The 24,310-nt window shown below is 49.1% G+C and overlaps 1 long non-coding RNA gene across 2 annotated transcripts in view; it reads left to right on the top strand.

Annotated features, from left to right (window-relative positions):
* LOC135188205 (uncharacterized) overlaps nt 1–23,910 on the top strand; it is a 227,934-nt gene extending 204,024 nt beyond the window's left edge. Inside the window, exons 4-8 of one of the 2 annotated variants that reach the window (XR_010307609.1) lie at nt 3,150–3,263; nt 3,887–3,979; nt 14,353–14,463; nt 15,955–16,355; nt 22,030–23,910. This is a non-coding gene — a long non-coding RNA (uncharacterized LOC135188205). The remainder of the gene's footprint in view (nt 1–3,149; nt 3,264–3,886; nt 3,980–14,352; nt 14,464–15,954; nt 16,356–22,029) is intronic. The other variant, XR_010307608.1, reaches the window with a different exon arrangement.
* The last annotated feature ends 400 nt before the right edge of the window (nt 23,911–24,310 follow it).

Genomic DNA, 24,310 nt, shown 5'->3' with positions numbered 1-24,310 from the left:
CTCTAAGCCTGCTGCAGACCTCAATATGATGTAGAGTCCTTCTTAAAATCCTTTCATATTTTATGATCACTGTCGATTCTCTTATGATCAGTGTTGGTTCAGGCTCTCATGAATCAAAAATCAGCTCGTGGTGTGCATCTTAGAGCAACCTATTTGTCTGCAGGTAGCGAAGGAAAGTGGCACTTTGAAGAATAAAAGCCCTCTGCCTTCAGAAGGCAGCACTGGAGGCTGGAGCACAAGGCAGTAACTTAGACCTCCTGTTCAGGCTCAGCTCCAGGCATGCTGGGTGGTTTTGTGTTTTTCCTTTGGGTGAGACATCATTTCTCTGTGGTAATAAAATAGAGGATTCTGTTGGGTCAGCTTGCACTAACTCCCTTGGGGGAAAAATCAGATCAGAGGCATTTAGAAAAGTAAAGCCCAAATGTCTTTAGTTGAAGCCACTCAACTTTCATACAAGGCAAAGCCCTCTTGCCCTGACTGTTAAGGGTGAGAGCATCCTGATGATGTACTTCGAGAGTACATGATAACTACTGCCCAGCCCTCCGAGCCCATCAGGCTTGGGTACCCTTCAACATTGGATACAAACCCTACAGGGAAGGTTTGAGCCCAACCAAGGCACTACTGGGTCAGCCAGCACAGCCTTCAGAAAGGGGTTTTGCAGAAGTGCTGAAAATAGCCATGCAAACCTCCCTTTCCCACGTCCCTCTGCAGAGTGGGCTCTAAATAGTTGCTCTGCCTTAGTTCTACCTCTGCTTCTCTAGAAGGAGCAAACGCTCCCACAAAAGTTCACACATCCCCAGAACCTCCTTGGGGAGCAGATTGCAGTTCAGTGCCATGTTTGGGGAGTTTGAAATAAGCATTTCAGCCCCTGCATGAAAGCAGGACTTATCTGGAGCACAGCAGGGCTCACTTTGTCTCCTCTGACTCTAGGTTTTGGAGGAACCTGTGAGGTTTTTCAAGGACAGCTGTCAAGATGTCAAATCCTTCTCCCAGCCATCTTGCTGAGGGGAGGCATTGTCATGAGTGCAGCTGATAAGGGCAGGTTTAATCAATTTGGTTAGGGAGATGTTGGTAGAATCAATGGTGCAACGTTGCTGGAATTAAAGGTGATGGTGAGTACCCCAGAAATGCCTAGAAAACACTGAAGACTTGGGAAAAGTCTTTGGGAGAGTGATTTGCCATTGGAATGGGCTGCCCAAGGAGGTGGTGGAGTCACTGTCCCTGGAGGTGTTCAAAAGAAGACTGGATGAGGCACTTAGTGCCATGGTCTGGTTGATTGGCTAGGGCTGGGTGCTAGGTTGGACTGGCTGAGCTTGGAGGTCTCTTCCAACCCGGTTGATTCTATGATTCTATGATGAAAACTTTATCCTGGGTGCCTAAGCAGGAATTTGTAATCCTGTTGGCTTATTTTTGCATCCAAAGGTCAGATAGAGATTTTACTAAGATCTCTAAGCAGGTGAACTGAATCTCAGCTTAAGATCAGAGCTGAATGTGGAGTTTCTTTATCCTGAATGTCAAGACAAAGCCTTCATTCTGGCCTAAGTTCACCTCAGTGTTGAGACAAACCCTTCCTTCTCTGAAACCTCCTGCTACAGATTGCTCCCTGTTAGCTCAGACACGCTCTGTAAAAGGCAAAAATCCCCTCTCCCTTTTGTCTCCAGTGAGGGAAAGAACCTCTTCCCCTTATCATCCAAACCCGTATATTTTTTAAGTGCTGCCTTCTTCCTTGTTTGCATCAGTTTCAGTCTGTCAGCTCCTGACAGCTCCAATCAAACATCTGCCCAAACCTAGATGGCCCAAGCAACTGGCGTGGCTGCAGTGTGGTTTGGAGCGATCTGGTTAGCATCACATCTCAGATTCACCAGCCTGATTTATTAGGGACCACTGACAGCCCCGGGGGGACTGGGAGGGGGATGCATGAGTCCAAACTGACACCATCTCCCTGGGAAACAAAAAAAATCACCATGTCCTTGTCAGTGCTGGGCCTTTGCTTCATTGTCCTCCCTCCATTTCATGGAGTGTTTTAGCAGGCTGGAGCCAACTATCCAAAGAGAGAGAACAGAAACCAAAAAGGGCTCTGCAGGTATCAGTGACCTGGGAGCAGTGCTCCCACTTTTCAGCATCCATATATTTTACCTGCAGTCGCTTTGAATTACATTTGAAACTCAGCTGCTCAGTTAATTCCCCTGCAAAGCCCTGCTGAAGCACCTCGGTGTATGGCCTGGCTTATTATTTTAACTTAGCTTTATTATTTTCCTTATTCATTTCTCAAGTTTTTGCCTCAGTCACTTGAAGGGGAAGCTGCTGTGTGAAGGTGCATGGGGATGGACTGCAGCTTCTAAATGGAGGCCCCCAAATGTGAGCGGTTTTCCCTTAACCTCCCTGCACCATTGGGAATAATAATTTCTCACAGGGCTGTTGCACAGCTTGATTCATTAAGGCTTATGAAGTGCTTTTAGCTCCAGCACTGGAAGGCTCTGTTCAAGTTATTTTGGACTGCTCAGGTGTTAGGAGAAGAGGCACTGCAGAAGGAATACAAATAAATCAAGAAGAGAAACTGCCCCTTCCCTCCATCCAGTCCCTGCCCCCCACTGTTCTCCATCACTGTTGGTGTCAAACAGTTAATTTACAAGCTCAGCACTTTACAAAGCCCCTGGAGCACCAATTGTCCCTTTCTCATGCAACATCAGCTCCTCAAAAAAGCCAGCTGAGTCTCCGGGGGTCACCATGCTCCTGCCCTTCCCAAGGCAATTTCAGTCCCTATCCAAAACCGCCTGGATCTTTATTTCTGGACAAGTCAGCCAGAGCATCACCCCCTTGCAGCATGATGCTGAAAGCACTGAAACAACCCCGGGGGCTGCAGGGTGGCTGCTCTTGGGGCCCTGAAGTGTGCCATGTGCTTGGCCAGAGAGGCAATACCCCCTTGGTGAAGGTGACCCAGATATTCCACCCAACCCAGCACCCACGAGGGCAGCATCCCTGCGCTCCACAGCAGGCAGTGACAGAGGAATGCTCAGCCTGGCAGGACAGACTGGGAGAGCGATAGGTAGGGAAAGAGGCTGGTGGCTCGGCAAGGTAAAAGCAGTGGATCTCTCACATGGCTCTTTTTTTTTTCCCCTCCCTCACTCCATCTCCCTCCCCTCCTCCAGTCTGTTGCACCAGAGCTGTCGGCCATGCTGTTCCAGTTCAGGGGCTCCTGCAACAGAAAAGATCAGCTGTTGGAGAACCCATGGAAAGCCCTGGGGGAGAGCCATGGCCGCAAGGTAATCAGCAGGCAAAGTTATTACCATTATGCTGCTAATTAATTCCCAGCTCATTACGTTTCCTGTGGCTAATTTGTACTCGCCGCTGATTTGATTAAACTCATCTCTATGCTAATAAATGTGTTTTCCATTTGTTTTAGCCAGGGCAGGAAGAGAGCCTGGTATTTACATATTTTGACGTTTATCAAATAAAACGCGGCGCCGGAATTAATTCTGCTCTGATTTATCAGCGCAGGGGGAGAAAGGGGGACCGAGGGGACGCTGAGGGTCAGGCGACCGTTGTGGGTGCATGCTGGGGAGGGGGCTGCAGGGTGATGCTCCTGAGCATTGAACATCCCCACCCCCAGCCTCCCACCCCCACCCTTCCAACCCCACCCCACCGCCCCTAACCCCAGCCCCATCCTGCTCCTGCAAGGCGTTTGCCACCTGATCGGCTGCTGCCCTGCTTTTATTGCCCTTCCCCAGAGAAGTTTTAAGAGGTAGGGGCTTGATTTGTAGCTTCACCCACACCTTGTCAGGTGGATTTTTCTTTGTCTTCCAGAAATTGCTCTAAATGAAGGTTAGATTTAGAGTCCAGCACCTAATTATAAGCACTGACTTTGTTTCCCGGTTCCCTTTGGCAGGGCTTGCTACAGTGAGATCGGACAGCTTGGATCTCTAATCAGATAGGAAGGCGCAGACACCTTGTGGTGCATACATAAAGATGTGTATTCTAGGTACGTGTTTTAGCCTCTCTCCTCTTGGCAAACCCAGGGCAAAAAGCTCTGTCCAACCCCTACAGCAGCTTTCTTTTGAACCCAAGATGAAATCTTCAGGGCAGACCTTCAGCAAGTGAAACTCTATTGAGAGCAGTCGTCCTATTCCCTGCAATTAACTGCTGCAGCATCCTTCTCCTCCTCATTTGGGACAAATCCTAACAGGAAAATGCTGTGGGAGTGTAAGCCAGCAGGATTTGTGCTTTTACACCAATGAAGGGCTTGTAAAATCCAGCCTCTTGTTTTCCTAGGAAAAACATGCCCTGTCCCTGTGTGTTGATGTCACACATATCATATACATGTACAGATACATCACACAGGATGGAGGACATGCAGCATAGCTTGGGAAGGAATGGGATGGGACCAAAGCAGGGAAATGCTCCTCTTGGGCTTTTCAGACACAGCAGCTCAGCAGGGATGCTTGGGAGCCCAGGGTAGTTCTGACTGGTCCCAGTCCTCCCAACTAGCCTTGTCTGGAAGTTTGGCTCAAGCCAAGAGGGACTTCTTTTCCCTCTCTGTATGGTTGTTTTCTGGTTTCTTTGGTTTCTCTCCCAGTGCTTTGTGTTTGCAGGTCAGATCAGAAGCCCCTGTGTAGCCCACAGCTTTCATTCACACTCACAGCAAAAGTTTCCCAGCAAAGAAGGGCCCCAATGATGCCACTTCTCACTCTGGCAGTGAGACACCTTCCACGGTGCTGCTTCACCCCAGGCAATCTGGAAACAGCTTGATTGCTTAAGTAACAATTAACAGCCTTGTCTTTGGGGGGTGCTTCTGGTGCATCGTGCGCATCCCCTGCGCCAGAGCCTGCTCTCTCCTGCCCAGTTACCCAAACTGTGAACATCCCCAGCTCCTTCCCATTCATCCTTTCACATGGAAGGGTGGTGGTGGGCTTCACCACGCTCCTGAGCCCACCCCAGGTTTGGCCACACACATGATAGTCCTTTTTCACCTCTCAGACTTGCTCTGAGGCTGCCCAGACACCCCTGTGCTGCTGCAAGACACTGCTGTTCCGCTGCCCAAGGTGTGTAGGGTGAGGATGTCCCATCAGCAGCACAGGTCTCAGAAAGGAATTCAGTCATCCTGCCAGACCACAGCAACAGCTCCCTGAGCTCAAAGAGGGCCTGGAAGTGCCCTGTGTGAAGTGACACTAGGCTAAGCCCCAGCTGTGTGCCTGAGCAATGGGACAATCTAAGCACAGGGGCAACGCCTGGTGCTGAGCATCACCTCGGCTGCACATCCAGCGCCCAAGGCATCACTCAGTATTGTCTCTGTACCACTAGAACAACCAGCTAAGCCATGTGGCAGCACGGTGGCTGGACTTCTCTCTTCCTATAAAAGGTTTTAAGCCTTTGCAAAACTGGGAAGTATTACTGGGAACAAACCCTGCCTTGTTTCACATTACCAGTCTTTGCTTTTCCTGGCAAAGGTGGGACAATAGCCACACGCTGCATGGTATCAGTGTCACAAAGAACAGACCCAAAAGGCTTCAGCTCAGGACAAATAAAAGTAACATTGATTCCCTTTTTTTTTTTTTTTTTTTTTCCCCTTTAGCTGGTATCAATACATTAAACAGCCACACTGGAAAAGTGAAATTGATTCAAGGCTTTCAGTGCTCCCTGCCAAAAAAGCCTCCTGCAAGGATCTATTCTGTATTGAATTACAGTCTGGAAAAGTTCAATAGGTTATTGTACAAACAGAGAGCAAAAGCCCGTCAACAATGGAGCCAAAGTGATTGTGCAGCTCCTTTGTGTTTGCCAGCCCCGTGCCCCTCGCAGGCTCGGATGTTAAATCAGTTTAATTAAAATGGTGGGCTTCAAATGCTTCACTTTTTTCCCCCCCTCCCTCCTTCGTGCACTTCCCTGTGTAAAGAGATGTAGGCTGAGAGGTTTAAAGCTGCCTGCCTCTGCTGACAGCCCTGCTGGCACTTTCTTGGGGCCTCCATTGCAGTGGATTTTTACAGCTGCTGAGCATTTTGGGCAGGCACCGGGTCTGAGCGTCACTCTCAGCTGCATCCAAAACAGCTCCATCCATGCCCATTGCATCCTGTTCTGTGAGGTGACTCCAGGGCTCCCACTCCTCCCTTTAACAGGAGTTGGTGGCATGTGACACCTTCACACTTGGGATGGGCACCTAAAGAGTGCCTTTGTCCAACCCCTGGCTCTGCAGGCTGAAGCTGTGCTCTGGGGTAGTATGTGTGAGGGAACTTGTTTGTGAGACCCTCCCATTCTGTTATCCTCCTTGGAAGGGACTGAGGGCTACAAGAAGGCTGCAGAGGGGCTGTTTGTAAAGGCCTGCAGGGACAGGATGAGGGGCAATGATTTGAAATGAGACAAGAGGATGTTAGGAACAAGTTCTATGCCATGACAGGGGTGGAACACTGGAAAAGTTTGCCCGGAGAGGTGGGTGAGGCCCCATCCCCAGAGATACTCAAGATCAGGCTGGACAAGGCTCTGAGCAAGCTGTTCTAGTGGAGGATGTCCCTGCTGACTGCAGGGGGCTTGGACTGAATGACCTTTGGAGGTCCCTTCCAACCCAAACCGTTCTGTGATTCTGTGATTCTTAGTGCTCCCCAGGGAGCAGCAGCAGGGTCAGGTCCCTGATGCTGCACTGAGTTTGTCACTGGTCCTGCCAGAGGGTGAGCAGGAGACACAGCCTTGTGTTACATCACAGTTCCCACATCCCCCTCTCCAGCTCTAATTAAGATTCAAATTGAGTCTAGAAATCATGTGTAAGTAAGATGCTAATTATTAAAGTCATTGATCTCCCAGACAATAAAGCAGAGTCACTTTCCTGGCCTGCCCATGTTTTGAGGTAGCTCTGAGACCTTGCAGTCACAAACGCCCAGGCTGTCTGGGAGCTGCATTTGAGCCCTGTGTGAGTGATTGATTCTGCAGGGAGGTGAAGTCCCCATCTTGCTTTGAACAAAACCTCTTTGCAGCATCCCTGGCCCCAGCCGACCTGGCCACACATCTGCCTCCCTTGATAACTCAGCTCCTCGTAATGACATGCATTAAACTTTCTTCCCCTGCCTCGCTGGACATCTGCCTGATGCCCTTCTCCATGCTGCACCACTGCTTTTATTTCCTCACTGGAGTAAACAGGATTTACTACTCTGTGTGCACTCAGTGGCTTCTTGTGCTGATTTGCTATGCTTCAGCTCAAGGTCATCCAGAAGGAGCCAGGCAGTGTTTTCTAGGGAGTCTGAGGAGTTTGGGGTGCCTGATCCCCAGGATCCCCTGCAGACAATGCATGTGCCTGCCTCTGTGTGTATGTAGACACAGGATTCACCACCTCTGAGCAGGTGGAGCCCATGCCCTGCACCCCAGCACCCAGGGCTGTGGGTGCTGACCCATCTGGCCATCATGCCCCCATGACTGGGTCCAGTGACATTGGGCAGCAGATATGTTTCTCCTGGGCTGGTGGGCAGATGGCAGCTGGTTCAGAGCTCCTGCTCCACCTGGACTTCCTGCAGCTCTTCTCTAGCCATAAAATAGCCTTAGGAACAACATGATTAGAGAGACCATGGCTCACTGGGCATTCTTATGAGGATGCTGTCTGTCTGTCCTCTCTGCTCTGAAGTTGTCCTCAATGTCATGGTGAATTGAGGCAGCCCAGCCTGGCCAGGCAGTAGGAACAGGGCTGAGCAGGCTTACTCATGAGCTGCAGAGTGGGGCAGGATGGATGAAGATTTCAATCCCTTGTCCCCAGGCTAAACCTTCATGACTGAACACCATACCTAGAAGTCAACAGGCTTGGAGATGCAGAGAGATGAAAACAAATGTATGAAATGATGGATGAAAAAATTACAGGGAGAGAAAATTCTATGGAAAGCAAAAGACAACCAGAACAGAGCCAGACTGCAGGCTGGGAAGGCTGGAGGTGGTTGGTCCTTTAGTGATCACAACAAGGGCAGGCTCAAAAGAGAGAAAAAGGCTGCAGGAGAGAGGGATGCTAGCCTGAAAACACAAAGTGCAGTACCACACTGCACCAAAACGCTGGAATTAACATCAAAGCAATGCTGGAGCAAATGAGATTACAGTGTGCATGTTAATGAGGTAGCAGCACTAATCAGCCTGGCTGCCACGCTAGGAGGGCTGCACTGCCAGCTCGGGGGCTCTGCTCTGGGGCTGGACTGGGCTTCCATTGGGAGGGAAGACTTTTGTCTGGCTGAAAAACCATCAGTATTTTTGTGGGGATTCTGGCAATCTCCAATTTGATTCGATTTCTTCAAGTAGATGGTTGGCCCTCCAGGGTACTGAGGAGAACTTGGAAATGGGATTGAAGTGGTCCCCAGAGCCAAACTGAGAACCACTCCAAAGCCAAGGAGTGGAAGAAAGTTGCCCAAAACATATTTTACTCTATTTTTAAACCTCATTATTTTAAAGCCAATTTCACCAGCTTGCAGAGAGCTGAATACTCAGCTTTGCACATAACAGGCAGTTAAGCTTTCCTAAGGAACACTAAGCCACTCAAGACCTGAGAGGTCCAGCTCTTCTCACACTTGTAGCAGGGTTGGTTTTTTTTCCAGCACCACAAGGCTGATGTCAGAGTTATATTTCACCACTGAGCTCCAAAACTGGAGCTTTTTAAAGTCAAGAGGCCTTAAAAAAGCACTTTGTTGAGGAGTCATGTGGCTTCAGGCAAAAAGCTATGAAATGGACAGCCCCCTCCCCAGGGAGGTTCAGCTGGACTGGGGGAAAGGATGGCAGGAAGGTTAGGGTAAGAAAGGCATCATGAAGAAGGAAAGGATTGAGATAAGGAGAGGCAGATAAGCTGCTCATAAGAATTAAAAGGACAGGACCCACAGCAGAGAAGAGGCATGAGCCATATCTCTGCCACCACCCAGCTGCCTGAAATCTGGGACCTTCTCAGGGGTCAGGGAGCAAATTCATCGTGGCCAGAAAAGCTTTGGAGCAGGGTCAGGGAAAAGGAAACCCTTTCTGGAGCTTTCAATCTGTATCTGTAGCCAAGTAACCACTTGGGAGGCAGAGAGAGGTGAGGAACAGCCACAGCAGGGGATGGGAATGCTGCAGTGTGCGCTGAGAAGGTGCAAACCACCCTGGGGATCAGCCCCAGCTTCCCACAGTCCTTCTCAAAGTCTTTGGGTGGAAAATGCCATTCTGATCAACTCCTTTGCAGGCAAACCAGGCTTGTTTTGACCTGCTTTTCCAGCAGCCTTTCTTCTTGATTCAAGAAATTGGCTTAAAAGGGTCTCTTCCCCCTTTCTTAAACAAGGCTGTGATTTATTTCTGCTCCCTTCTCTTTCCACCAGTAATCTTATTTGCTGAAATTGTGAACAGAAGACAATTTGGGATATTGGAGTGTTTCTAGAGCAGAGCAACATGGTGCTGGGGGAGCTGGCTCTGTGGTTTTGCTAGGTGTTGTTTTGGGTTTGGTTTTTTTTTTCTTCTTTGCTTGGTTTTGTTTTTTTGCCACTTTGTGGTTTTTTTTTCACTATGAGGGTGGTGAACCCCTGGGTCAGGTTGCCCAGAGAGGTGGCATATGCCCTATCTCTGGAAACATTCCAGGTCAGTTTGTCTGGGGCTCTGAATGACCTGATCTAGTCTGGGATGTCCCTGCTGGCTGCAGGGATAAGCTTCAGAGGTCCCTTCCAACCCAAACCACTCTGTGGTTCTGTGGCTGTGCCTAAGTTTGCAATGCAAAGGTGCATCTCCTGCAGCAAGCTCTGAGTAAGGAGCAGTGGTGGGCACCAGGCCAGCTTTCATCCAGCCCTAGGAAAACCTCATTCTCTCTTTTCACTTCATGGAGAGCAATTCTTTTGGCTGTGACAGACCTTTAAAATCATCAACTCCTTCTACCATCAACCCAACACCAGCATGGCCATTAAACCATGTCCCAGAGTGTCATGTCTACATGGTTTGTCATAGAATCACAGAATCAGCCAGATTGGAAGAGACTTCCAAGCTCAGCCAGTCCAACCTAGCATCCAGCCCTGGCCAATCAACCAGACCATGGCACTAAGTGCCCCAGCCAGGCTTGGCTTCAACACCTCCAGCCACAGTGACTCCACCACCTCCCTGGGCAGCCCATTCCAATGCCAATCACTCTCTCTGACAACAACTTCCTCCTAACATCCAGCCTAGACCTGCCCTGGCACAGCTTGAGGCTGTGTCCCCTTGTTCTGTTGCTGGCTGCCTGGCAGCAGAGCCCAACCCCACCTGGCTACAGCCTCCCTGCAGGCAGCTGCAGGCAGCAATGAGCTCTGCCCTGAGCCTCCTCTGCTGCAGGCTGCACACCCCCAGCTCCCTCAGCCTTTCCTCACAGGGCTGTGCTCCAGGCCCCTCCCCAGCCTTGCTGCCCTTCTCCAAACATCTTCCAGCACCTCAACATCTCTCTTGAATTGAGTGGCCCAGAACTGGACACAGCACTCAAGCTGTGGTGAGCAGTGCTGAGCACAGGGGCAGAAGAACCTTCCTTGTCCTGCTGGCCACACTGCTCCTGAGCCAGCCCAGGATGCCATTGGCTCTGCTGCCCACCTGGGCACACTGCTGCCTCATCTTCAGCTCCTCTCTCCCAGCACCCCCAGCTCCCTCTCTGCCTGCCTGCTCTCAGCCACTCTGGCCCCAGCCTGTAGTGCTGCTTGGGGTTGTTGTGGCCAAAGTGTAGGACCCTGCACTCTCGTGCTGCATCTACCAAGAGAACAGATCTGGGTAGAGCAGCAGAGGAACAGGGGAAGCAGCCACACAGGGCCCTGGGAAGGTGCAGATGTACCTCCCTTCTGCTGCACATTTACATGGCTGGGAAAAGAAGCTGTTCAGTAGTGCTTTCCATGCCAGGGAAATCATTAACAAATTAATCATTTACTAATTAAACGGCATGATACCCATGTAAAGGGAGTGTGATTATCCTCTTCTGTAAGGCAGGAAACCAAATGGCATTTCTGATTTTAGACCAGATTTGCCCTTCTGGTAACCCTGCAATTTCTGATGCTGCAGCCTTTGCTCCCTGACCAAAGCAGTTTCTTTAGAGCATCCTTCTCTGCACCCCAGAGGGAGAAACCACTCTGATTTGCACCATCTTAGACAGCATTGCAGCCTGACAGCTGTTCCCAAGCTTCTCTTGGAAAGGATTGGAGGCTTGGATCATTTTTTTTTCTAGGTTCTTTTTTCATGTCTCTCGATGTAATGTGGCTAACAGAGGTCTGGAAGAGCCAGACGAGGAGATGTGGCTGCCAGGCACCACAAAGCCTTGCTGGGTGTATAAATACCCTTGTCCAAGTTAGTCAAAACCACAACAGCCTTTCACTACCCTTCCAGGTGAACCACACTCTGCAAGAATGATCTGCAGAGTCAGGAGAAATGAGAGCAAAATGAAGGGCAAAGTCTGATCTTCTTTTCACACTTCTGATTGTCAAGCACATGAGATTGAACCTCAGCTAGATCCCAAATGAGCAGCCTCTGACAAGAGGCAGGATGGGTGAAACTTCACCTACACATGGGTGTAAATGTTTTAAAAGGGGAAGGAATGGACCTGGGAAGGCAGAGCAGTGGCAAAACTGTTCAGTGAAGACCATGATAGTCCACTCTTACACCAAGCCCTTGCAATGAACCAGTCATAGAATCATAGAATCAACCAGGTTGGAAGAGACCTCCAAGCTCAGCCAGTCCAACCTATCCCCCAGCCCTATCCAGTCAACCAGACCATGGCACTAAGTGCCTCATCCAGGCTTTTCTTGAACACCCCCAGGGCCGGTACCTCCACCACCTCCCTGGGCAGCCCATTCCAATGCCAATCACTCTCTCTGTGAAGAACTTTCTCCTAACATCCAGCCTGTACTTCCCCCAGCACAACTTGAGACTGTGTCCCCTTGTTCTGTTGCTGGTTGCCTGGGAGAAGAGACCAACCCCACCTGGCTACAATGTCCCTTCAGGTAGTTGTAGACAGCAATGAGGTTCCCCCAGAGCCTCCTCTTCTCCAGGCTGCACACCCCCAGCTCCCTCAGCCTCTCCTCATAGGGTTTGTGTTCCAGATCCCTCACCAGCTTTGTCACCCTTCTCAGGACACGATCCAGCACCTCAACATCTCCCTTGAATTGAGGGGCCCAGAACTGGACACTCATAGAATCATTTTGGTTGGAAGAGACCTTTATGATCATCAAGTCCAACCATTAACCCAGCACTGCCAAGTCACTGCAATGCTCAGATGCAGCAGATACTCCCCAAAACTAAAGTCAAAATGCTTCCCCTTACTTGGTCTCCTCAAAGTGTCCAGCTCAAAAGAGCTGACACAACGTGGCAGCCCCAGCCCTGTGCCACCTACAAGGAGCTGTCACAGGTATTTACTTTCATAAGTGCAGCTCATTATTATTGCCTCCTCAGGAGCTGTAGTGCAATGAAAATTAATTCCCCACGGCCTTGCCCAATAACTTTTGGAACAATATATCTTCCAGTTTTCTTTACTTTGTGTTATGGTTTCATATACTCAATCAATCTTGGATGTCATTCAGTGGAGTAGTCCTACCTGCCACGGAGACAAAATGCACTGGGCTTTGCTGGGCACTTGTTTGCTTTGTGTTGTATACACAGAATAAAAGTTAATTCAGGAGCAGCCAGGAAAAAAAAACCCACTGAGATTAGGAGCACAGACATATAATGGTCTGAAAATCAAAGCCTTACTGACTCCAGGAAAGTAAGAAACTCCAAGTAAGAGACATCTAAGATGGTTCTTTTCCCATCATAACTCAGTGCAAACAAATGGAAGAAAGTGGATGGAAATGGAGTAAATCATTTCACTGCCTAGAGTGACAGATGAGCCAGGCTGGCTTCTGCAGGCTTTCACCACATCCCCATGTCCTAAAAGAGACCATTTTCAGCCACCTTCTACTGAATTTCATGGTGGCTGTCATAGAATCAGCCAGGTTGGAAGAGACTTCCAAGCTCAGCCAGTCCAACCTAGCACCCAGCCCTGGTCAATCAACCAGACCATGGCACAAAGTGCCCCAGCCAGGCTTGGCTTCAACACCTCCAGCCACGGCCACTCCACCACCTCCCTGGGCAGCCCATTCCAATGCCAATCACTCTCTCTGACGACAACTTCCTCTTAACATCCAGCCTCAACCTCCCCTGGCACAACTTGAGACTGTGTCCCCTTCTTCTGGTGCTGGTTGCCTGGCAGAAGAGCCCAACCTCACCTGGCTACAGCCTCCCTTCAGGGAGCTGTAGACAGCAATGAGTTCTGCCCTGAGCCTCCTCTTTTCCAGGCTGCACATCCCCAACTCCCTCAGCCTCTCCTCACAGGGCTGTGCTCCAGGCCTCTCACCAGCTTCATCGCCCTTCTCTGTCCATCCAAAGATCTAATAACCAAGCAGCTAAGTCTGGTTCTCCAGCTTGATTTCCTTAGCAGGATTTTGTAGGATAAGGTAACACAAGGGTGAAGTCCAAGAGCTTCTTCACTCATTCACCACTCCTAGGGACACAAGGAAGTTTTTATCCCTTGGGCAGAACAGCACAGTGCAGTTTGAGTTGCCTCTAAGGAATTGGATTTGGAGATTTGGTGCTTTCAGAGGCTAATTCCTGCAGCCCAGCAAGCTCAGTGTCTGTGAATGCCCAGGACTAAGCCCCCTTTTTCTGAGTCAAAGCACATCAGGAGAAGTGTGGCCAGCAGGTCGAGGGAGGTGATTCTCCCCCTCTACTCTGCTCTGGTGAGACCCCACCTGCAGTACTGCATCCAATTCTGGAGCCCCTGGGACAAGAGGGATGTGGACATGCTGGAGTGTGTCCAGAGAAGGGCCATGGGGATGATCAGTGCCTCATAGCTGAGGCTGGATCCAGAGGATGGAGCAGCTCTGCTGTGAGCACAGACTGAAAGAGTTGGGACTGTGCAGGCTGGAGCAGAGGAGGCTCCCAGGTGACCTTCTTGTGGCCTGCCAGGATCTGAAGGGGGCCTGCAAAAAAGATGGGGAGGGACTTTTTAGGGTCTCAGGGACTGACAGGACTGGGGGGAATGAAGCAAAGCTGGAGGTGGGGAGAGTGAGGCTGGAGGTGAGGAGGAAGTTGTTGAGCATGAGAGTGGTGAGAGCCTGGAATGGGTTGCCCAGGGAGGTGGTTGAGGCCCCATGGCTGGAGGTGTTTAAGGCCAGGCTGGCTGAGGCTGTGTGCAGCCTGCTCTAGGGTAGGGTGTCCCTGGGCATGGCAGGGGGCTTGGAACTGTCTGATCCTTGTGCTCCCTTCCAACCCTGCCTGATTCTATGATTCTATGATCTCTCATCCCAACACAAAGTGAAAGGATGCTGGAAAGCCACTGGCCTTTATGCTTTATTAAGCTCCTCATGCAGGCAGAATTTAAAACATCTGATTTATTTTTGTCTCTTTTAGACTAGATCACTTCACCTCCGTGTTGCACTTCAACCTAACCCACCAAGCCATCCTCTCTCCTTCGAAATATCAGAAGGAAGGTGGGGACAATCCTGCTTTTGTTGGTGAAAGGTTATGTGACTCTGTTTTATCTCCTTTTTTGTTCCCCCTTTTATTTTAAGGAAGAATAACAGTCACATTTCCAAGCAGCTCTTTATTAAACCATCCAAACATATCATCTGGGCTGGCGGATGCAAGGGCTGACACCAGACAAAACCATCAGATTGCTCTGAGAAAATGCATTGGCTTGTCTTGACAATTTAGGGCTCTGTGGAATACCCTGTTCATATTTGCTGTTGATTTTAAGACTGAAATTTGCAGTATGAAAACAGACATGTCCAAGAAAGCATTGCTCAGCTTAAACTTAAAAGGACACAGAGATGCAAGATTACAGCAGAGAGATGCAGCTCCTGGCTCCCAGCCCTTTCTTAGGAACCAGCTTTCACTTTGCCTTGGGCTTTTGGTCTATCAGCATCTAATGAAAGATGACAGTGCAGGCTCCCTTAGGGGCTAACGTGGGCAATTTCAGTTCTGGCATTTTAATTTATCTGTAACCAGCAGTTTTCAAAAGGGTAGAGCTAAAAAAGAACTTGGCTTGGTCACACAGACACAGACAAAAAAGGGGAGTTGTGACATAAAATGCATGAGGAGGTTTGCTTCGTTTTAACTCCTTGGCATCCTGCTACGCAGAGGCTGCTCAGCAGAGCCTGTAGCCTCAGCAGAGCCTGTAGCAGTGGCTGTGGTTGATGGCTTCAGTCTCTCAGCGTGTGGGCTTGGTGCTTTTAACCCCATACACCAGGTAGCTGGTTTTCTTTGGGGGAAGTGCCTTCTTCCATGGTTTATGGCTGTTGGTTTTAGTGCTGGGCACATCTACTATATTGCTGACACTTAAGGTCCCGACTCTCCCCGTTTATTAATCCCCAAAGTTGCATTCAGACACTGTAATGGCAAAAGGTTAGCTTAGGATCAGGAGCAGCCATAAATCCAGAATTAAAGACTGTGGGTTCATCTCCAACCCATCCTGTGTTGTCTAAGTGCTTGGGGCAGGGCGGGCAAAGCCTGCTGTGAGCAGCCTTGAGCTCGTTGCAGTTGTGTAGCTGCTCCAGCAACACCATGGGCAAACCAGGATGCTCAAGCCCCTGCTCCAGGGAGAGAGGAGCAGCTCACTTTTCCATCTCCACTTCCCATGGCATTCTTCTTGCCAGGTTTGCTGAGCTCCCACATGCCTGGAAGGTTGTGATGGCAAGCTCTGTGCTGACACAGCCCAAAGCTGCAGCTCTGCTGGTGGTCATGCCTGGCACTGCTTCACATCTGAACCTCATCAGCTGCTTTTAATGCTGCCATTTATTTGTTCCCTGGTATGTTCAATATCCCCTCCAGACACCTGGCTAACCTCAGGGCACCTGATCTCAGCGGCTTCCTGGGTAGGGGTTGCAGAACCTTGGTTCAGGATTGAATGAGTTAAGTTGGTGTTTGGTTTTTTTCGTTGTTGTTGTTGTTGTTTTTTACACTTCTTTCCATGTAAGGATTTTGCTTTGCCTTTTTTCTCCCTGCTGCCTCCAGAGGACCAGGCGATTCAAGGCACAGCTCTAGCAGATGGTTTTGGTGATGTAAAGCACAAGAGGATCACTCCCAGGAGCTGCTGAGGCGGTGAAGTCAGAAATGAAGCGATGCATGCAGGATGCCACAGCCCCTGTCCCGGCCCATTCCAGAAGCTTACTTCCACACCAGCAGCCTGGACTGTCCTCACACAGCCATTTTATACCCAGAATTATCTCTGCAGCTGATCCAAAACCTACTGGAATGGATGCTCGGCCCTTTCCCGAGATGGTTTGACTCTGAACAGAGATAGTGTGAAGTTCAGAGGCTCATGCAGTGGGCGAAATCTGAACCAGCAACCCCTTGGCTGATGCTGCACTGCCCAGCACCACCCATTCCGAGAGCTGCCCCAGCTGCTGGCCAATGTGAGCCGTGATCTTGTTGCAGATAAGGAGATTTGGGGTTTAATGTTTACATATTGTGATGTAAAACCTTCACCTTTTGTCCATGACAAATATTACCCAAGTAGTTGGGGAGCAAGAAAAGCAAATCTCTATTTTGTCAATATTAGTCTGATAAACAAATTTTGAGACCTAAATGCATTCTGTGCTCAGCAAATGAAAACTCATTTCTGATAGGTGAGGAGCAAGTTTCTCTTGCTTCAAGCAAGATCATCTGGAGCTATATTAGGAAATATGAACATTTTTCAGAGGAACTGTACATAATTTATAGAGGAACAGATCTGAATCAGCTGTAGCATCATGCTGAGCCTTACTACAGTCCGTACTAAAGCCTGGATCTCAGCTTTCACAACACATCTGCTCTGGATTCCTGGTGAAATCCTCTCCCAGAAACAGTTAAACACCAGAAACCAGAAAGGATCCATAAATTAGGTCTGGCTCTAGGTTCAAAATCATAAGTTGTGGCCTATTGACCTCGTACTCTGAGGGGAAATCAGCAGCATTTTTCTAAGAGCTGGCACTGGCAGGAGGGAGGTTTAATGTATGGCACAGCCGAGCCCTGGTGCAAATAAATAGAGAGCTGCACTATTGCAGGGAAGATCACTAATTACCACGGGGGTTAAACCAAAAATATGCATATTGAGCATTCTGGTTTAGCTGTGTGAGTGGCTCCTCACCAAGGAACGGGGTTTAGCCCCCACATAGAGCCTCGAAGTACAACAAAGGCGACAGCTCCTGCGTGGCCCCTTTTACAAGGAGCAAGTTCCAGCTATTGTCTTCCCTCAGAGCAGCTATCTGGAGTGGTGGTTATTAGCATAATTAATAAGTGTGGTTTGCTCACTTGAAAAATTCCAGTGACATTTGCCACTCAGGCATCACATCAGGGCAAGACACAAAAAATTGCTGTGACAAGTGTTTGGCGAGTTACGGGTTTATTGACGAGCACCACAAAGAGATGGAGCCCAGAGCAAGTCCCTCTTCACTTTAATATTTAAACCTCTTTTAAGAGGATGTCAATATTAACTCTGGTAATTGATGCTGACAGTTGACTGTCTGACCATAAAAAAAGACAAGTGATATAATTTAAACCCCCTAATCATGGCGATTGCAGCGTGTTGGCAGCCAAAGAGAAGGACGCTGGGGTGAGGGGCTGAGGGCATCTCTGTTCCTGGTACCAACAGGGCAGAGCTGCTTGTGCTGCCCAGGATGGATGGGACTCTGTGTTTGGCTACTTGCACCTGGGAAAGGACTTCTTGCAAGGGCTTGTAGTGATGGGATACTGTGTCCAGTTCTGGGCTACTCAATTCAAGAGAGATGTTGAGATATTGGAAGGTGTCCAGAAAAGGGTGATGAAGCTGGTGAGAGGCCTGGAGCACAGCCCTGTGAGGAGAGGCTGAAGGAGCTGGGGGTGTGCAGCCTGCAGAAGAGGAGGCTCAAGGCAGACCTCAGTGCTGTCTACAACTACCTGAAGGGAGGCTGAAGCCAGGTGGGGTTGGGCTCTCCTCCCAGGCAACCAGCAACAGAATGAGGAAACACAGCCTCAAGTTGTGCTGGGGGAGGTTCAGGCTGGATGTTAGGAGGAAGTTGTTGGCAGAGAGAGTGATTTACATTGGAATGGGCTGCCCAGGGAGGTGGTGCAGTCACCGTCCCTGGAGGTGTTCAAGAAAAGACTGGATGAGGCACTTAGTGCCATGGTCTGGTTGACTGGCTAGGGCTGGGTGCTAGGTTGGACTGGCTGAGCTTGGAGGTCTCTTCCAACCTGGTTGATTCTATGAACTAAAGCTTGAGGAGGGGAGATTTAGCCTGGATGTTAGTAAGAAATTCTTTCCAGTGAGGATGAGGAGACACTGGAACAGATTGCCTAAGGAGCTTATGGATGCCCCCTCCCTTGAGATGTTGAATGACAGTTTGGACAAGGTCTTGAGCAACCTGGGTTAGTGGAGGGTGTCCCTGCCCATGGCACAGGGAATGGAGCTAGAGGATCTTCAAGGTTCCTTCCAATGAAAACTGTTCTGTGAATCTATGAGCCCTCCCCAGGCAAAGCCCTGGATCTCACAGAATCATAGTTTCACAGAATGTTAGGGGCTGGAAAGGGCCTCAAAAGATCATCCACTCCAAACCCCTGACAGGGCAGGATCACTTTTTCTTCTTTTTTATTTTCCTTACATTCCTGTTTTCTTTCTTTTGAAAATCCCACTTCTCCCATCTCCCTCCTTTCCTCTCCACCTCCTATTTTCCCCCACCTCCCTCTTTTCTTCTCCAGCTCCTTTTTTTCCCCCATCGCCCTCCTTTCCTCTCCACCTCCTATTTTCCCCCATCTCCCTCTTTTCTTCTCCAGCTCCTTTTTTCCCCCCATCTCATTCCTTTCCAGCTCCTATTTCCCCCCATCTCCCTCCTTTCCTCATCTCCCTCTTTTCCTCTCCATCTTCTATTTTTCTCATCTCTCTCCTTTCCTCTCCAGCTCCTATTTTCCCCCATCTCTCTCCTTTTCTCTCCAGCTCCTATTTTCCTCATCTCTCTCCTTTTCTCTCCATTTCTTTCCCCTCATCTTCCTCTTTTCAGCTCCATCTTTCTCTGCATCTCCCCCCTCTCAGCACCACCTTCCCCTTCCCACCATACCTGCTCCTTTCCCACCCCACCCCACACTTTCCCCTTTTATCCCCAAACTCAGATCACCTGAGTGCTGTTGGAGTCTCCTCCCACCCCAGGTGTGGCCACTTTGCCCTCCCTGCCCACTCCCCTTTATAAGCAGCCCCAGGAAAGGCAAGCTCCAAGTTTGCCCAACTGGGCAGAGGGATCCTCCTCCCATCATCACTGGTGAGTCCCTGTGGTGCACACTGGGTGCTTCACACTGGGTGAATGGTGGAGGTGATCTTAAAGGCCGGGGGGCCTGGTGGGCCCCCCGGCTAGGTAGGGATAGACTTGATGCTTACTCTGACATCACTCATGGGTGTTGGTTGGGACTCCTGACTTAGGCTGAGCTCCTCCATGTTTAGCTGCTTCTTTCTGCTCACATATGATGAGCTGAAGTACTTGACTGAACTGGAAGCTCATGGAGTAGCATTGTGGTGGCACAGAATTGTTTTGGTTGGAAAAGTCCTCAAAGATCATCAAGACCAACCCTCAACCCAACACCACCATGGCCATCAAATACTGTCCTAAAGTGCCATGGCTATGCATTGTTTGAACACCACCAGGGGTGGTGACTCCCCCACCTGCCTGGGCAGCCTGTTCCAATTTCTTGTAGCAAAGGAATTGTTTCTCATGTCAAGCCTAAGCCTCTCCTGGCACAATTTCAGGCCATTTTTTCTCATTCTATCCCTTGATACTAGGGAGAAGAGACCAGCTCACATCTCACTGCAATCTCCTTTTGGGGAGTTGTAGAGAGCAATGAGGTCTCCCCTCAACCTCCTCTTCTTCAGGCTGAGTACCCCCAGCTCCTTCAGCCTCTCCTCCCCAGCCTTGTTCTCCAGACCCTTCACTAGCTTCCTTGACTGGATATGCTGCAGCCTCTCAACATCCTTCTTGGCATGAGGGCCCCAAAACTGAACCCAAGATTTGAGGTGTGGCCTCACCAGTGCCCAGCATAGGGTCACCACCCCTTCCTGGCTCCACTGCTGGTCTAGGCACATGGAAGGTGCCAGAGATGGGGCTGGGAATGCTTGCTCAAGCCCCTCTCCTGGCTGAGAAACCTGTCCTTGCTCAACCTTGAGGGTGGCCAATGCTGCTAATAACTAAATACCATTTGTAGCCACTTAACCTCAGGATTTCCAGCACTAAAAGTATTTCCCAGAGGAACCAGAGAGTGGTGGAGGAATGGATAAAGGCAAAGTTCATGGGAGTCAATGGGAAAGGGCACAAGACCTGGGGAAAATAACCAGGTGCTGGGCACCAAGCTCCTAAAATAGTGACTTAATGGGCAGAGTTTTCAGGTTTTCACTGATCTTAAGATGGGAGATTTCATTGTTTCTGCTGAGGTCACAACAGACAAACTTCTTTCTTGGTTAGAAATTTGGGACTTCTAAAAAGTGAGGCTCAATTAAAGAAACCTTATTGAAGATAACACTTTTTTTTTTCTTGCTCCTTCTTCTCTTTTTCTCTCATTTTCCTTTGCTTTTATTTTTTCTTTTCTCTTCTTTTTTCCTTATTCTTTTTCTCCCAGTGAAGCAGAATGTCTGCACAGATAGAAATCCTCCTGCTAAACCATTTTAGGTACTTCCACTCTTACATTCAGCCTTATATTAAATCCAGCAAAGCTCCTCCTTAGCAATCTCCCATCTCCTTTTTCACAGGTGTTTTAGCAGTGTGTCCCAGCCAGCCCTTTCTGTTCTTGTGTGATGGTTTGGGTGTTATCCACACGCCCCCCCCCCACCACCACACACACTTTGGAAATTCACCTAGACTAGACTCAGCAGCTGTGGAAATTGAATGAATGAAGCTTAGCACAAGATCCAAGCAGGTATTTACAAGCTATACAGCCATAGACAGAAATAGACAAGTTGAAAAGTGATACAGAAACACAGCAGCCCTCCCAGAAACCAGAGTCCCCAGGAGGGGCTTCCAACCACACTTCCACCTTCTTCCCACCCCTCTACCTTACCCCAGACTTTGCCTTATGTTCAAGGTAGTTTAGAGGGTCAGCCAGGGAGATTAGGAAGCAGAAGAATTAGCCAGGCAGGTTAGAGAGAGAAGTGCAGAGAGAGACTCTGTTATCTGTTTGTGTTCTTGTTCTTATCCATCTCAGCAAGCCTATGAGTGAAGTAGCCATCAGCATTGTTTCCTTTTCACAGCCTAGCATCTGATTCTTCTCACCAAAATATCCCAGCTAGGCTCAAACTAGCACATCTTGATGTTTTTTTAATCTGGGCTTTGGGTTCACCAGACAATTCTTACTCCTTGCAGAGGAGCTGGGATTGAAGAGACAATGAGAAGTCCTCACTGTGCTAACAACAGAAAATAGGAGAGCTTTGGAGCAAGTAAAGCTGGTCAAAACCCACCGAATGATGGAGGAAAATAGGGAGGGGAAAGGAAATCACTGTTGTGTTCTAAGTCTAAAACTAACATAAAAATCAACATTGTTATTGTTCCCTGGAAGAGCCACGGCCCAGATCTCAGTGCTGGCTGGGAAATGAACGATGAGTGCTTAGATCCTGATCAAAAATGGACATGGGAAGGGCTTGATGAAAAGGTTTGCTTAAGATTGTTTGCTCCCTGTGTGCTCAAAGAAAAACCACTGCCATAAGCTATCTGGCAGCAAAGGGAGGGGGGTGCCTGAGATACTTATTTTGGTTTCTACAAGAGATAATAACGAGGCTCAAGTTGTGTCCATGTGCACACACGTGTGCTTCACCCCAAGGGAAAAGGCTGCTGGAGGAAAGTTGGTGGTAAATGCATGGGTTTAGGGTTAGTCTGTTTCGTTTGGGCATCACAGGTAAAATATCCTCTGTGCTGGAAACTGCTCCTCTGTACAGTAACACCTCTGTTACCACCATGGCTCTTATTTAAGCATCTGACTCCGGTAATTGTTTTATGCATTAACTCCATCCTCTCCCTGATGGTTCCTCTATTATCTGTCTTCTAAAATGGAGCTTGCAGATATTAGCATCTTGATTGCTTGCTTTATTAACAATTTCAACAGGGTGTCAGTGTCGATTTGGGAAGCAGAGTGGTGGCACCAGCGACAGCGATGCGGCCCCGGGCTGAAGTTTGTGTGATGCTTTGTTACTTCGCTTGCTGATCCGTGCTGGTCACGTTTACTCCAAGCAAACTGGGCTCTGAAGGAATCCCGGCTGCAGTTCGAGTTGCGTGTTGACAGTCTGTGTGATCACCGTACCTCGCTGCAAGATAAGCCTTTGTATTCAGCCGGGCATCGGGGCCAAAGGCAGGCAAAGAGGCGACTGGTGGAAAAACAAGGCAGAGAGACGATGGATTAGAAGCAGGGAGAGGGATGCACAAAACCGCTGCGGGGCAGCCACGCTTGCTCCTGTCAACACTGCGTGTGCAAGCCGTGTGTGTATGCTCCTCTCGGGGTGGGAGCTGAAAATGCAGGGCCAGATTTCATGTCTCTGTGTGCTGGTGCCTTTTATACATGAGCAGTTTCCAGTGGCAAGTTAGAGGGAGCTGCTGGATCAGGCGCTGGAAGGCAGCAGGGGAGGTTTCTGCAGCGCAAAGCACTTCCCTGCCTTTGCTCATGCGTTGCTTCTGTCACCGAAAGGAAAATCAGAGGCTGATGCCAGTTATTAAATATCTTCATTATGAGGGCATTCCTTCCAGCTGACTTTCAATTTTGTTGTATCTAGGGGCCCAGTGTTAATAACTGCATGCTAAGGACAAGTGTTCTTAAAAAACACTGACTCTTTCAATTCTTACCAATCATATGCAGCTTCCAGCTCCTGACTGATAGATATATTGTTCAGCCAAGCCACCAGAAAGGCAATAAATATATGTACTGTTATGGGTCATGAGTCTAAAAATTAAATCAAATGCAGAAATTGAGTCTTGACAGAATCTGAAGGGATAATGTCTTAGCTTCTCCAATTACGCAGTTCAACATTTGGATAAATCATATGAAAGTAAGTATTTAGCCCCATTTTTCATAATCACTATTAATGAGAACAAAATGGGAGCTGAGGGCAGAGGGAGAGAGTTCTGACAAGATAAATAGCATATGGGGTGTGTTGTCAGCCACAGAAAATCAAGGCTGTTTAAACCCCCCTAAACAGAGCGAAGGAAAAAATGCAGTGAGGGAGAAAAATCATGGAGAATGGTGGTTCTGTGTGTTCCTAAGCAGTAGCTCTCTCTGGGGCCAGGCTTTTGGGATCTGCCTTCCCAAATACCACTTAGGGCACAGAAGACCCCACCTGGAATACTGCATCCAGTTCTGGAGCCCCTGGGACAAGAAGGATGTGGAGATGCTGGAGTGTGCCCAGAGCAGGGCCAGGAGGATGCTGAGAGGCTGCAGCAGCTCTGCTGTGAGCACAGACTGAAAGAGTTGGGGCTGTGCAGGCTGGAGAAGAGGAGGCAGCCAGGGGACCTTCTTGTGGCCTTCCAGGATTTGAAGTGGGCTACAAAAAAGCTGGGGAGGGACTTTTTAGGCTCTCAGGGACTGACAGGACTGGGGGGAATGGAGCAAAGCTGGAGGTGGGGGAGAGTCAGAGTGGCTATGAGGAGGAAGTTGTTGAGCAGGAGAGTGGTGAGAGGCTGGAATGGGTCACCCAGGGAGGTGGTTGAGGCCCCATGGCTGGAGGTGTTTAAGGCCAGGCTGAATGAGGCTGTGGGCAGCCTGCTCTAGGGTAGGGTGTCCCTGGGCATGGCAGGGGGGTTGGAACTGGTTGCTCCTTGTGGTCCCTTCCAACCCTGACCGATTCTATGATTGTGTCATCTAGAGCTCCCTGGATGGTATGAGTGAGCGAGAGCCAGAGTGCACAACTTAGATCCTGCCCTTGTTCACTCTGTAAGCAGCACTTAAAAGGTTGCTTAAAATCTTTGTTGAAACTCAATAAATAAAATAAAAAGCAAACATTGCCTCTGGAGTGGTCTCTGTGGGTCCAGGCTTGGTGGCTATGCACACCTCCAGCAGCCATCTCTTTGTTTCAGGGTAATAAAAACGGGAAGGAATTTGCCCCGTGGTTTTCTTCCACTTTCATGCCAGGCTGTGCAGGGCTTAACTGAAGGAGGGGAAGGTATAAATTCTGTAGTCATTTTCTATCATCTTCTCTGTCTTCCCTGCTTTTCATGTTGAAATCACTTTAAGCATCAGCAGTAGAATTATTCTTAGGGAGTCTCTCATGAAATTAGATGTCTCTGAATTGAATTCATTTCCACTCCATTTTGTCAGGTGCTAACACAGCCAGAGCCAGACCTTGCTCTAACTGCTTTAAAGATGTGGTCTGCCCTTTTGCAGACAAAATCTGAGACTT

This window comes from Pogoniulus pusillus, chromosome 29 (assembly GCF_015220805.1).
Source record: "Pogoniulus pusillus isolate bPogPus1 chromosome 29, bPogPus1.pri, whole genome shotgun sequence".
In the NCBI taxonomy this organism is placed as follows: domain Eukaryota; kingdom Metazoa; phylum Chordata; class Aves; order Piciformes; family Lybiidae; genus Pogoniulus; species Pogoniulus pusillus.
Note: the sequence above shows the minus strand (reverse complement) of the source record. Positions and strands in the feature narration are given on the sequence as shown.